Below are 15,248 nucleotides of genomic sequence, written 5' to 3' on the forward strand. Positions count from 1 at the left end.
TATTCTCTGCTCTGCTGTTCCATAATGGGGATTTACAGTTGAAATCTCCGATGCAGATTTTCGGGTTTGTCCCTTCCAACATGTTGTTTATCTCCTGTTCCAATAAATTGTTTGGTGGTCGCTTATATGCCGAGGTAATTTCGACTCTTTGATTCATTCATTCATTGCTATATCCCGTTGCCGGGAATGAATCTACAAAAGACGAAAAAAGGGAAAAAACAAAAAGAAAAAAGGGAGGTGCGAACAGACTTATAATCTTTTCAGGGCTAATTGCGACTGTGTGCTCTCCTGTGACTGTAGAGACCCAACCGTGACCTACATATCCTACCACACTCCGGGCATGGATAGTCACCAACCAGATCTGGCCGCCGTTGTATCCTTCTCAAGTCTTCATTATGACTGTGTACCAAAGACCTCCACTGTGACGATTTAATTTGGCAACAATCGTCATTGTTTCTGTTTCTCCTTGTGTTTCGTCGGATCTACTTTTGAAGTAGTATTTCAGATCTGTTCTCACCAATATTGCTACTCCTCCTCCGGTGTTTGTAATTCTGTCACATCATAACGTTTAATAATTCAGAGAGAGAGAGAAAATTTATTGCTATAGCAAATGGCTAACGACTTGCGTCTTACTGCCATAGTATTAGGTACATTTCCATTGTATATTACAATTCATTCTGAATCTTAATACAATTATACACTGTTTAGTAAAAAAAAAAAAAAAAATTCATATATTATATGCATATAAACTACAGCCGACGATGGCTGTCATTTGAAATCTTTAATTGTCTCGATTAGAGTTTTGATTGGGTATTTTCTGTTGTGTTCTTGTTGGGGACTCTGTAGAACAACTGGCTGGAGTATTCTAAGGTTGTTGGGATTTTTTACAAATTTCTTTCCTAAGGCCTGAAATCTGTCGAGAATTGGTTCGATCTTCATTTTTTCATAAAGTAAGGCATTAGGTGGGTTGTGTAGTGGGTTCTCTGGGTGACGTATTTTACTCAGTGTTCTAAGACTGCTTCGTTCTGCCACTTCAATGTTATTTAAGGTAGGTCTTCTGCAATTGCTGAATAGTAGGTGTCCATATTCTACTATTGGTCTACATATGGTCTGATATATCCTAGAAGCTGTTTTGTGGCTTATTCCACGATTCCTGTAGGTTAGGGATCGGAAGTGCTTAGATCTTGCAATTATTTCCTTCTTTTTTTTGTGTGAGTGCAATTTGAAATTTGCTTTGTTGTCCACTGTGATTCCCAGATATTTTGCATTTTGGACTGGTTTTATGTTGTGTTGCATCATCTTTATTGAAGGTGAGGTGTCTGATAATTTGTGGCCAAATATAATAAGCTCGGATTTGTTGGGGTTTGGTAAGAGTCTCCACCTACTCATCCATACAACAATTTTGTCGCAGAGGTCTTGCAGTTTTTCCATGGTGTCTTTCAGCTTTTTGTTATGTGTTACAACCACTGTGTCATCAGCGTACTGAAGGATATAACTCTCAAGTTCTTCTGTTACCTTGTATATATCATATACATAGATATTATATAATAGTGGAGAGAGTGGAGAGCCTTGTGGCACGCCTTGTTGGGGGGTAAAACACGTTGAGAAGTGGCTGTTGATTTTCACCATCAAGCTTCTCTCTTTCAAGAAGTTTTCAATTATTTTTTGAAGGTAAACTGGGGTGTTCAATTGTTGAAGTTTGTACAGAAGACCCTCATGCCACACACTATCAAATGCTTTTTTGATGTCCATGAATATCGCAGCTGACTTGTGCCCTTTTTTCATTGTAGTTTGGATGTTGGAAATCAAGGCTACTAATGGATGAATGGTGGAGTGGTTCTTCTTGAATCCAAACTGTGATGTGGGAATATTTTGTCCAATTGCATTTTCGAGGCGTGCTTTAATTATTTTTTCGAATGTTTTTCCTATGATTGGCAGAAGAGTGATTGGTCGGTAGCTGGACACTTGGTTGCTGTCTGAGCCGTGTTTTGGAACTGATATGATAATGCCCTTTTTCCATTCTACTGGAAAGTATCCGGTATTCAGACAGTGATTGTACATTCTCCTTATTTCCTCATGTATTCTTGGAGTTAGTTGACGTAGTATTTTTCTTGTAAGGTTGTCATAGCCAGGTGCAGAGTTTTTTCCTACTAAAGCTTCTTCGTATTCTGTATCTGATATCTCAGGGACTATACCTATTTTCTTTGTGTCAATTGATTTTCTGTGTTGTTCTATTTTAGTTTTAAAATTTTGGTCGAATGATATGTTGTCTTTGGGGGTGAATGTTTCCTGGTAGTATTCCTTGAACGCTGAGGCTATTTCTTCATCTGTTTGATATGTTCTTCCATTCACACTGACCTGGCTTATATTTGCTTTTGTGTTGTATCTGGTTAGCTTCTTTATTTCCTGCCAGTAGCTCCTGCCCTTCATCTCATTGATATTTTCACATGTTTCAATCCACTTGCTTGATCTATATTCCGTTATGAGTTCATGTATTTCTTTGTTGAGCTTGTTGTATAGTTTTCTCAGGTTGGTGTCGTTGTTTACTTTCAATTCTCTGTACAGTTGTTTTTTCTTCTTAATTTGAGTTATGATGTGCGGTGGAAGTGTGTGCAGAAAGTACCTTCTGGTTGTCTTAGGAGTGTGCTCATTTATTAATTCTTGTATTTTGTTTTGGAATTCACTTATGTATGTACCTGTAATTGGAGTTTCGGTGTTGATAAATTTTTCCAACTCTTCGGAAACTTTCTGAATGTTGCATTTTTTCAGGTTAAGGAAAATATCTTCATTTGTTTGTGGGACTTGATTAGGGAGAGTTAGAGTTATTTGGATTGCTAGATGGTTCGATCCCAGGTCTGGTATCAGCTCGGTTTGTATGTAGTCCTTTATGTTATTTGTACATAAAATAATGTCTGGAGTACTAGGTGGATTGTTACTCATAATAAATGTAGGTGGAGTCTTGATTTGGGCAAAGTTCGAATTCTCTAAAAACTGGCGGATTTGTTTGTTTTTTCTTTTATTGCAGTTGTAATCGCCAATAAGGAGGGCATATTTGTATTGTGCTGCTTTCCTGAATATGTTTTCTTCGATTTTTGAGTGTGGATGTATATATGTGAGAAAAATATGTAATTTTTCGTTACCGAAGGGTATTGTGCAATGCAGAGTTTCATTGAGTGGGTTGTTCATAACTGGTGGGTTTGCTTTTCCTATCTTGAGTTCTCTGCAGCATTGTATCAAGCTGCCTCCTCTGGTGTTGTCTATTTTGTTACCGATCTTTTTCACGATTGTCCAGTCCCGATATTCTGTGTTGTGTTGTTCGTTTATTTTAGCCTCAACAAATAGGTTACACTTTATATTATTATTTTCGGCAAAATGATTTATTAAGTGTTTTTTTGGAATGTAGCTATTTATGTTGGCATACAGTAATTTTATATTATTGAATGCTTCTACTTGTGCTGGGGATCATATTGTCGTTTATAACTTGAATTTGTGTGCCAGTTGTGGGTTCTGTTGCAATACCTGGGTTTTCCTTGTTCAAATCAAACATTAGGATGTATAGTTGGTTTCCAGAAAATACTGCCGTTGTGTCTATGTTGTGTGCTTCTATGAATCTCTTTTTGAGTTTATTTATGAGTTGTTGCCGATCTGTATTCTTTGGATTATTCAGTTTCTGTATGTATGTGTTGATTATATTGTCATGGATTGTAATAGGCTTATGGATCCGGTTGTTTTTTGTGATTGAGGGTTTAATTTCACTTGATTTTTTATTTATTGACTTAATTTTCACATTTGGGATGCCATCAATAGGTTTTGTAGGCCTTTTTGGGCACTTGATAGACCATGCCACATGATCTTGTCCCCCACAGGCAGTGCAGGAGATTGGCAGAGGAGAAGAACACGAGTTAGTGTGATGATTTCCTTTACATTTATTGCATACCAGGGCTGAGTTGCAGTTGATTGTTGTATGTGTGAATTGATTGCATTTTGCACATGGTACAGGAATTGGTTCCGGAGGAGAGCTGGGGAAAACAGAATAATGTCGACATTTGTAGAAGAACCCCTCTGCCAGGAGAGATTCAAATGCCTTTATATTTCCTGTGATGATTCTGATCAGTTTTGTTGCTTTTCCTGTTGCTCTAGAGGTAATGCGTTTGCAGAATCGGTGGATAATATTTTGATTTTTCAGTTCCTTGCTTATCTCCTCGTCTGCAATGTCTGAATCTACATTGCTTATGACTACAGAGTAGCTCCCTTGCGTTGAGTTTTTCGTGGGCCTTGTTTTTGTAGAGTTACTTTCTTGAAAGGACTTAATAGTATTGTTGTTCTTCAGAAATTCTAAATTTAGTGAGTTTCTCCTTTACGTTGTCCGATTTGATTATGAATCCTTTTTTCGTCTTTAATATGATATCTTTGCTCCTCGGGAAGTGCTGCATCCATAAGTCCGCCATCTGTGTTCTGGGAATGTCGGTTGTTGCTAATAAATGAAAACAATGTTCATATCTTCTGTTAATCTTTTGGAGCATTTGTTGTGAATAGTTCTCTGTTTTTGTGTGGTTTGTGTCAGATGGAAATCCCCTAAATGGGCCATCTCCGTCACTATCGCGTGACCTATGGTTTTTATCGTCGATTTGAGTGTAATTAGGTGAAATACAACTTCCTACGAAGTTTCCCGTTCATAGCTTCCCTAATTTTTGAAAAATAAGAAAATTATGTCTCCGAACCTCACATTTTACTATATGTGGAATTTTCAGAGTCCGAACGACTTTCTTATATGAAGCGTGACCTATGGTTTTTTTCGTCGATTTTAGTGTAATTAGGTGAGATACTACTTCCTACGAAGTTTCCCGTTCATATCTTCCCTAATTTTTGAAAAAAAGAAAATTATGTCTCCGAACCTCACATTTTACTATATGTGGAATTTTCAGAGTCCGAACGACTTTCTTATATGAAGCGTGACCTATGGTTTTTATCGTCGATTTGGGTGTAATTAGGTAAGATACTACTTCCTACGAAGTTTCCCGTTCATATCTTCCCTAATTTTTGAAAAATAAGAAAATTATGTCTCCGAACCTCACATTTTACTATATGTGGAATTTTCAGAGTCCGAACGACTTTCTTATATGAAGCGTGACCTATGGTTTTTATCGTCGATTTGGGTGTAATTAGGTAAGATACTACTTCCTACGAAGTTTCCAGTTTATATCCTCCCTAATTTTCGAAAAAAAGAAAATTATGTCTCCGAACCTCACATTTTACTATATGTGGAATTTTCAGAGTCCGAACGACTTTCTTATATGAAGCGTGACCTATGGTTTTTATCGTCGATTTGGGTGTAATTAGGTAAGATACTACTTCCTACGAAGTTTCCCGTTTATATCCTCCCTAATTTTTGAAAAAAAGAAAATTATGTCTCCGAACCTCACATTTTACTATATGTGGAATTTTCAGAGTCCGAACGACTTTCTTATATGAAGCGTGACCTATGGTTTTTATCGTCGATTTGGGTTGAGTTAGGTGAGATACTACTTCCTACGAAGTTTCCCGTTCATATCTTCCCTAATTTTTGAAAAATAAGAAAATTATGTCTCCGAACCTCACATTTTACTATATGTGGAATTTTCAGAGTCCGAACGACTTTCTTATATGAAGCGTGACCTATGGTTTTTATCGTCGATTTGGGTGTAATTAGGTAAGATACTACTTCCTACGAAGTTTCCAGTTTATATCCTCCCTAATTTTTGAAAAAAAGAAAATTATGTCTCCGAACCTCACATTTTACTATATGTGGAATTTTCAGAGTCCGAACGACTTTCTTATATGAAGCGTGACCTATGGTTTTTATCGTCGATTTGGGTGTAATTAGGTAAGATACTACTTCCTACGAAGTTTCCCGTTTATATCCTCCCTAATTTTTGAAAAAAAGAAAATTATGTCTCCGAACCTCACATTTTACTATATGTGGAATTTTCAGAGTCCGAACGACTTTCTTATATGAAGCGTGACCTATGGTTTTTATCGTCGATTTGAGTGTAATTAGGTGAGATACTACTTCCTACGAAGTTTTCCGTTCATATCCTCCCTAATTTTTGAAAAAAAGAAAATTATATTTCTTCATAAAATTGCATGTTTATATACATTCATATAATTTTATGATGTGAACGTTCAATGGAGAAATGTCTGAACCTCTTTAATTGTAATATTTTCAACCTGACCAAGTGCGGAAAGCAAAAAAAAAAAAAGCTTACAGCACGCGGTGTTCCCAAGCGGTCACCCATCCAAGTACTAACCGCGCCCGACGCTGCTTGGCTTCAGTGTCCTGACGAGAACTGGCATTGTCAGCGTGGTATGGCCGTAAACGATGGGATTGTGTGTTCTTTCCATGTGAACAATTATTGCAATCTGTGAAGATCATGAAAGAAGGCTCATAAAAAAATAACAACACGAAGATAAGCTGGTTTTGTATAATATCACATATATATCGACTTCCGCGTCATCGTCATATGGGGATGCCAGTCTCGCATATAGTCCTTGTTTTGCTATTGCGTCTAATATTTATCGAAAACGGCCGTAAAAGAGTGAATTCTACTACCGCCGTTTACCCGCTCGTATTTACATGTCCTATATTAAGTGAGGGAATTCTACTACCGCCGTTTACCCGCTCCTGTTTACATAGCTTATATTAAGTGAGCGAATTCTACTACCGCCGTTTACCCGCTCGTATTTACATGTCCTATATTAAGTGAGGGAATTCTACTACCGCCGTTTACCCGCTCGTATATACATCGCCTATATCAAGTGAGGGAATTCTACTACCGCCGTTTACCCGCTCGTATTTACATGTCCTATATTAAGTGAGGGAATTCTACTACCGCCGTTTACCCGCTCGTATTTACATCGCCTATATCAAGTGAGGGAATTCTACTACCGCCGTTTACCCGCTCGTATTTACATGTCCTATATTAAGTGAGGGAATTCTACTACCGCCGTTTACCCGCTCGTATATACATCGCCTATATCAAGTGAGGGAATTCTACTACCGCCGTTTACCCGCTCGTATTTACATCTATGTACGTGGGGCTTCGATCTGAAGTGCGATAACCCGATGAATAATCTTTTCATACTATGAAGCCCTACAACGTGTTGAATCGTTTTTTCACACCTCGACTTCCGACAACGTGTTGAATCGTTTTTTTACACTTTGACGTCGGACAACGCGTCGAATCATCGTTCAGACTTCGACGTCGGGCAACGTGTTGAGAGTCGTTCTGATGAATAAACGCGTGCCTTCCGCCGAATAACGTGTTGAATCGTTTTCACTTTCAAACGCGGCTCTTCCAGTGAATAACGTGTTGAATCTTTTTCGTTTTCAAACGCGGCTCTTCCAGTGAATAACGTGTTGAATCTTTTTCGTTTTCAAACGCGGCTGTTCAGGCGGATAACGTGCTGAATCGTTTTTCGCGCATCATAAAAAAAAACGATTCAACACGTTATCCGCCTTAACGGACGCGCTTAAAGTCGGAAAACGGTTCAACACGTTATTCACCGGAAGGTCCGCCTTTGAAGTTAAAACTATCGTGATCATCCGGCCGTCCGATCCACGTACCGGTCCTTCAAGTACAACGGTGCAGTACGTTAATTCGTACCGCTCCGAGACTCGAAGAACTCGTCTGTCGGTCGTCTGCTCCGGTTTATTCTTGTTTCCTGTAGGGCTATAATATCAGGTTGTCTCTCTGATATTATTTCTTCTATCTCGGCTTTCCGTGTGTTGATTCCGTTTATGTTCCACGAGATTATCTTGAAGGATTTCTTCCTAATATCAGTAAGGTCCATTAATTCAGTTTACTAAATAATGCTTGGTGTTTTTTCTCCATTTCCCTCTCAATTTATATAATAATAATAATAATAATTCTCAGCCGATGTCGAAAAGAAATCAGTTAAGCCTCGGAAAACAGTCGCTGCCTGGGGATCGTCAGGGCACGTCTGGAGTTGGTGCTGGACGTGACAGCACGCGGGACACCAACGGCAGAACGCTAAGAAGGCGGGCGCCTGCCACACAAAAAGCTACGCCTCTAGACGAGGAGGACATCGACGAGGAGAGAGTTCAGGTTGTCGGTCGCATAGGGATTCAAAGCTCACAAGAGCACCCCGTAGTCGGAACCGGCAGCCGAAACAGGACAGCACAAAGGGGACGCCATAAGTGGACGCCCGAGCAGCATAGCCTGCTGTCTGCGCTATACAGAAGATCAGGACCCGAGGAATCTTGCAGCGGTCTCGAGAGCAAGGAAGGTTGGAACAACAAGCTGAGGAGCAGGTGAGTCAGGTGACAGATGCTTTGATCCAACATCAGCAATTGACGGTTGACATAACTCAAGAACAAGCTGTAGCCCTTTTGAGTGATATCGCGGGCCGAACCAGGACTGGTACACGCTCCAACAGGCCAATAACGGAACATGTGAGAGATGTTCCAGATATAGAACGCGCTGAAGAGCAGGTGACAGATGCTCCAGACCAACAACACCAAGCGAGGACTCACAGAAGTGAAGCTGTAGCCCTAGAAGCAAGGCCAAGAACGGAACAAGTGAGAGAAGTTCCAGAGATAGAACTAGCTGGAGAGCAGGTGACAGATGCTCCAGACCGACAGCAACAAAGGTCAAGGACAGTGAGAGATTCATCAGAGTTAATCGACAATACAAAAGAGGCATTTGAGGCTGCCGTTGGAGACCCACTGATCAAACCCATCCGGATAAAATCAAGACACAAGGCTGAAGACCTAGCCGTTTTGAATAGCATCATTCAAGATCATCTTAACGAGACCTGTTCACTGGAAGAGGTGGAGGCTGCAGTGAGAGCAGCCGCTTATCTACTATGTCCACCGAAAAGTACAGCTGCGAATAATAAGCATAGGAAAAGGCTAAATCGACTTGATATCAAAATAAAATCAATGAGGCAGCAGGCATCTTGGTACCAATGTGTCATAGATGTTCTGAAAGGAAAAACTAAACCGAGCAAGAGAATGAGGGAGATGATTGAGGAGCTTCGTGCTATACATGGTACCGTTAACTTGCCCACAGTCCATCTACTGAAGCAGAAAGCTGTAGATAAAATAAGATCACTTGCAGCAGCACGAAAGAAATTGATAAGGAGAAAAAGATGGATCGAAGATAACAACACCTTCACCGCGGAACCATCGAAATTATTTCAACCTCAACAGCAATAGGTGCAAAACCCACCATCACCTAAGGACGTCGAAGAGTTTTGGAAAAGCCTGTACGAACAACCAGCAAAAACCAGGGATACTCCAGCACTTCCCAGATTCCAGCAGATGTGTGATCAAACCCTACAGCAGAACGACGAACTTTCTGAAATATCAGCCGAAGATATTAGAACAAGAATGATTTCACAGCACCCGGACCAGACGGTATTCAGAACTACTGGTGGAAGAGCTTTCCGGCTACACATAAACACCTGGCAAGATTATTCAGCGGAATGCTGATTCGCCGTGAGCCCATTCCTTCATGGTTGGTGGAGGGTAGGACAGTGCTGATACCAAAATCAGGGGACTTAGGGCAACCCAAGAACTATCGCCCAATCACTTGCCTCAATACACTGTACAAGATATTCAAGATCGAATTCTGAGGGTTATTGGACCAGTGTGGGACAGTATCTACGAACAGAGGGGAGCAAAGAAAGGAGTGCAAGGATGCAAGGACAACTTGCTGATCGACAAGAGCGTATGCCTAGACGCCAGACATTACAAGCGCGACCTATATACATCATGGTTAGATTACGCGAAAGCATTTGACACCTCGCCGCACGACCTGATCATACGGCTATTAAAAATGCTGAAAGTCCACCCTAACATCATCCATGCGATAGAAAGCATCATTGCGTTGTGGAAAACGAAGTTTGCCATCCGAGCAGAGGGACGAACCGTTTATACGGGATGGGTGAGGTACAGAAGAGGAGTGTTCCAGGTAGATTCGCTAAGCCCGTTATTATTCTGCATAACACTCATGCCACTATCAATTGAGTTGAGGGCAAGCAAAATAGGATACAAGGCCGGTCCACCAGGCAGAAGGAACCACCTGATCTCCCACCTTATGTACGTGGACGACTTGAAACTCTACGCTCCCTCCAGGACCGCACTACAGCAACTATTGAATATCGTTTCCGACTACACCTCTGCAATGGGAATGTCATTTGGTGCGGACAAGTGTGCTGTTTTTCATCTCCGCAGGGGAAGGGTTGATGATCCAGGAGAAGATATCCAACTGGAAGATGGAATGACGTTTCGACGTCTGGAAGAGGGAGAAACTTACAAGTTTCTCGGGATGAAACAGAGGGGAGTACTGGAGACAACCCAGATAAAGGACGCCTTATCAGCCAGCTATAAGAAGAAGCTGAGAGACATCTGGAAATCACAGCTGTCAGGAAAGAACAAAGTATCAGCTACAAATATGCTAGCCATCCCGATACTTACCTACTCTTTCGGGGTGGTAAACTGGACGGTAAACGAACTCCTCGATCTTGATAGGTCAACAAGAAAAACGATGAACATGAATCGTAGCCTTCACCCAAATAGCTCGATTCAGAGGATATACCTTCCCCGAAGCCAGGAGGGTAGAGGATTGCAATGTTTGGAATATCAACACTATCAACAAACATTGGAAACAGCAGTAAGGGTCCTAAGAAGTGAAGATCCGCTTCTGAAGTTTGTAGCTCAGCATGAACTCGCGAACCACGGAGCCTTCCTATTCCGAGCTGGACAGAGAGCCTTGGAGAAGCTCGGTATAACCGGCGTGTCGATCGATCCTGAGCGTGCTGGAGCACCGATCACTCAAGCGGACCAAAAAAGGCTAGCAAGACTGTTCCGGCAGTCTCAGTCGAATACATTACTCGAACATCATATGAGTAAGAGCCTGCACTCCATATTTTTCGGGAGTTTAAAAGACCAATATCTGTCGGAAGAATTGTCTTTCGCCTTTCTAAAGTCGGCTAGCCTTAAGTAAGAGACGGAGGGATTTGTGATGGCGTGTCAGGATGGAGTAATAAATACCAGATGGTATAAAAAGAACATCATGAAAATGGACACCCCAACAACGTGCAGAGCGTGCCATAGTCAACAAGAAACGATTATGCACTGTAATGAACCCCAGTTTTCTGAGGAAAATTGGAGTTCATCTTAGTGCATTTTCTTTCGTTTTAAATTTCCGTCTTTGAAAATATTTTAATTCTCGAATATTCCGTGCGTTCATTCCGACAGGCAGAGTAAATGTAAAAAACCGCTTATCTGTATTTCACGTTGTTTTTCTTACATGCCGCTGAAGATTTCGACGTTTTTCATCTGTTGATATGCGATAAACCGGAGCTGACGACGTTTTTCATTCTTGTCGCATTCTGGAATTTTCAGATTTTTACCGTGAGAGGGGATATGCCTAAAAAAGCAAATTTTTCGACTTTTCGACTTGCGACTGTTACTTCAGTTCTTCGGCTGACTTTTGAATTTTACTTCAGTGCTTTCCTTTCGCTTGAGTACATTTCTCTTTCTAACGTGGTTTCTAACTTCTGTTATAAATTCAGTTGATTTTCCGTATTTCTTTCGCCGTTGAAGATAATCATTTTGTGTTATTTGCATCAGTGCTTAGAGTTAATTTTTCAGTTTTTTCTTTTAAATCCTTTGAGTTTCGAGTGCTTGAAACAAAGGAGGTAGGTCCCCGTCTGTACCGTTCAGTTTCTTTGTTAGACCTACGCCGTTACTTCTTTAACTTTGACACTGCTGTACTGTATCGTTTCCTGTTGTATTTTATCGTTCTTTACCCTGTCCGCGTTCCGCGTCATAAGTGTTAAATCCGAAATCTCTTCTTTTCTGTCAATCATGGTGTGCTATAACCCTTGGGGCAGAGAATAAGAGATACCGCACGTAGTCAGTGAGATCCCGTAGTTGCGTTAAAAATAGACATTTTCTTCGCTGTCAATCATGGTGTGCTACAACCCTTGGGGCAGCGAATAAAAGTCTCGAACAGGTCCGCCCTAGCCCTTGGGGTACTGAAGGGAAAGTTCCGTCAACCCCCCTGTCCGCGTTCCGCGTCATAAGTGTTAAATCCGAAATCTCTTCTTTTCTGTCAATCATGGCGTGCTATAACCCTTGGGGCAGAGAATAAGAGATACCGCACGTAGTCAGTGAAATCCCGTAGTTGCGTTAAAAATAGACATTTTCTTCGCTGTCAATCATGGTGTGCTACAACCCTTGGGGCAGCGAATAAAAGTCTCGAACAGACCCGCCCTTATTGTGTTTCATTCCCGGAGAAATACAACAACACACCGATACCGTATAGCAAGTCCTTAGCATTCGTCAGTTCTGGTTGGCGCATTTTTATTGAACCGTTAATTTTTCACTACACCCGGTATAAATTTCATAAAGTGCTCGTGACCGGATAAGATTTCCCGAATGTATTTTCACTTATAGAATCACTCATATCTCACATATCTCCCTTGTACATATAACTAGTTTCCGAAGGTGTGAATAAACTTTTACATAATTCGATTTTGACTTCTTCGTTGTCGCTACTACCCTAGACAACACCGAGCTCTGTCTCTGGCTAGCAGCTACCCTGGTAGGTTTGCTATTCTTCCTATTGAAAAGATTAGCTGGCGCTCGAGATTAAAGGCTTCTCCGAGAAACGCACGTTACAAAAATGGCGCCCGAGCAGGGACTGTGCAAAATCCAGTAGGAAACAACAGAGGTGAGAAACATTAACCGGACAGTGAGTGAATTCCCGAAACAGTGAGTAAAACCTAAGAACAGTGAGTAACTATTTCTTGAACCGAGAACTGGGAAAAATAAACTTGATCTGTGTTTTATTACCTGCCACCCCGTATTGAACTGTTATACTGTGAATTGAATCGGACTATATTCTCAAAATTTTCCTATTGTTGAAACCTATTGGAAATACATAATTTAATTAATTTGTGATTATTCCTTTTGCCGATTACTTTATTGAGTTATTGAAAACTGAACTGTTGTTGCGCCTTAATATCAGTGAAAATTATTTCCGATTTCTTATTATTTCTGATTAATTGAATTGAACTGTTTTAATTTCGTATTGAAGGTGAGTGAATTTCCGAACATTGAAAATTTATTGTCACAATTGGTAAAATTTAATAGGTTTGATTTACCTATCAGTTTAATAGTGAATCACCTATTACCCTATTGATAACTTGTCTACCTGCTTTTATTTTCTTTTGACCTGTACTGTTGAAACTTACCAATTATTGCTGATTTTTCTGAAACCTATTGCGATTTATTTTCTGGATATTGAACTTGAAAACCTATTTGGAATCTAAACTGTGCGTTCTGGTGCGGTTCGAATTTCGGGAAATTTTCCGGACTATACGAAACGACTTGCGAGTGTGTGCGGTATTTCGCGAATATTTTCGGACTTTAGTGGGACTGATTGAAATTTTTTTTTTTTCGAGTAACGTTGAACTTGTAAAATTTTTGGTGTGATTCATCGGGACTTAGATTATTTTAGTGCACCGGGACTTGAACTTAGATTTTTTTTTTTCTTTTCTTCTGATACACCGGGACTTAGACTTTAATTTTTTTTTGGGGTTACACCGATACCCACTTCGAACTTAAGTGAGTAGGTTAGCTAACGATTAACTCACCGGGTTGGACTTAGAACTTAAACAGATTGTGAAAGACATACCTAGTGTGAAAGATTGGTGCGTTCTGAATCGGACTTAGTTGAAAATAATATGTCGAACATGGATGTAAACCGGTTACTCAGTGATGAACTTACATACGAATTACAACTGAGAGGACAATCGATACCGGGTACTGTGATGACTAAACGGAGTCTACTACGACAAGTACTTCAGTCTAATGAACCACTATTACCCCCAACATCATTGAACCCCGCCTCGGAGATTGAGATTTGCCAAAATAAACTCACCGATTTAGTGGAATCCCTTCAGAACTTCAATCATGAGAATGCGGCTAACGAATTTTCGCGAATTTACACCCGATTAATACACATACAAGGAAGGCTGGACTTTATTGTTACTGCAGACACAACACAGTTACAACTAGTTGGACAAATGAAGGCAACTACAGCTAAGGCGTTGGAAACACTAGAGGAGCTACGTCAGAAGAGTAATCGTGAACAGCCGCAGCCATCTAACCGACATCAGAGGTCTCTCTTAGATGTGGAGGTGCCCAGTTCACCTGGTGTGTCACCGATCCAACCGGAACGGATTTCAGGGCTCCGAGAGCCATCACTTATCGACTTGGGAGATGGTGTCGACCCTCCTGTAGCAGTGGAGGTCTCACGTACTGGTACACCTGTAAGGAATCCAACATTAGAACAGGTCATGAATGAGACAAGACAGACATGTACAGCGTTACTGCGACAGTTACCAGCGATACCTCTCACGCAGTCACAGGACTGTAGAACAACAACACCTGAGGGTCTGACACAGGGTAGATGGATTAATTCTACCCGAAGGGTGTCTTTTCCACACTTACCTGCACCTTGGATAAGTTCTGACCGACCAGTCATCACAACACCTGCCAGATCAGAACCGGAGTCCCGATCAACAATACCGACTGTCCCTGTACACAAGTGGAACATTTCCTTTGATGGCACTGGAAGTGTGACCGGATTCCTTGAAGAAGTGGAGAGGCTGGCTGAATCCCGTAAAGTGTCCCTGGAACAAGTTTTTGAATCAGTTTATGAATTACTACGAAAGGATGCGAGGGATTGGTTTATTCCCAGGAGAGGTACTTTCGAGGACTGGGAGGATTTCAGCAACCAACTGAAAGAAGCGTTTCTGCCTGTTAACTATGAGGAGAATCTGTTGGAGGAAATAAAAAGACGAACACAAGGTCCTGAAGAAAAGCTGCTTCTGTATGTTACCCGGATGCAGAACTTATTCCAGAAACTCACCTATACAAAACCATCCGAGGTGGAGCAGATCCGACTCATCCGACAGAGGTTGATTCCGCCCTTACAGCAGGCCTTGGCCTTCCAGGAGACCAAGACGTATGATGAACTTCTCCGTAAAGGAAAAGTTTTTGAACTGGTCCAATGGCAGATGAGCCAGTACACCCGGCCACCCTCAAAACCAGGTTTCGTGGAGGAACCTCACCTGACGTACACTCCCCGTCAACTGAACCGATATCAGGCGAGTTTTTCTGTGGATACCGGAGAACAGGTACAAACAACTGATCATAGGAAATCAATCCC

At 41.1% G+C, this 15,248-nt stretch overlaps 1 protein-coding gene and 1 non-coding gene across 4 annotated transcripts in view; one reads left to right on the plus strand and one right to left on the minus strand.

Annotated features, from left to right (window-relative positions):
* Nucleotides 1–15,248, plus strand: part of LOC123312538 (insulin-like growth factor 2 mRNA-binding protein 3) — a 341,679-nt gene that overhangs the window by 105,026 nt on the left and 221,405 nt on the right. The gene's annotated exons all lie outside the window — the stretch shown is intronic.
* On the minus strand, nt 6,239–6,357 carry LOC123312638. Its single transcript, XR_006537674.1, has one exon. It is a non-coding gene; the product is annotated as a 5S ribosomal RNA (ribosomal RNA).

The sequence above is a fragment of the Coccinella septempunctata genome, chromosome 4 (genome assembly GCF_907165205.1).
Source record: "Coccinella septempunctata chromosome 4, icCocSept1.1, whole genome shotgun sequence".
NCBI classification, from domain to species: Eukaryota; Metazoa; Arthropoda; class Insecta; order Coleoptera; family Coccinellidae; genus Coccinella; species Coccinella septempunctata.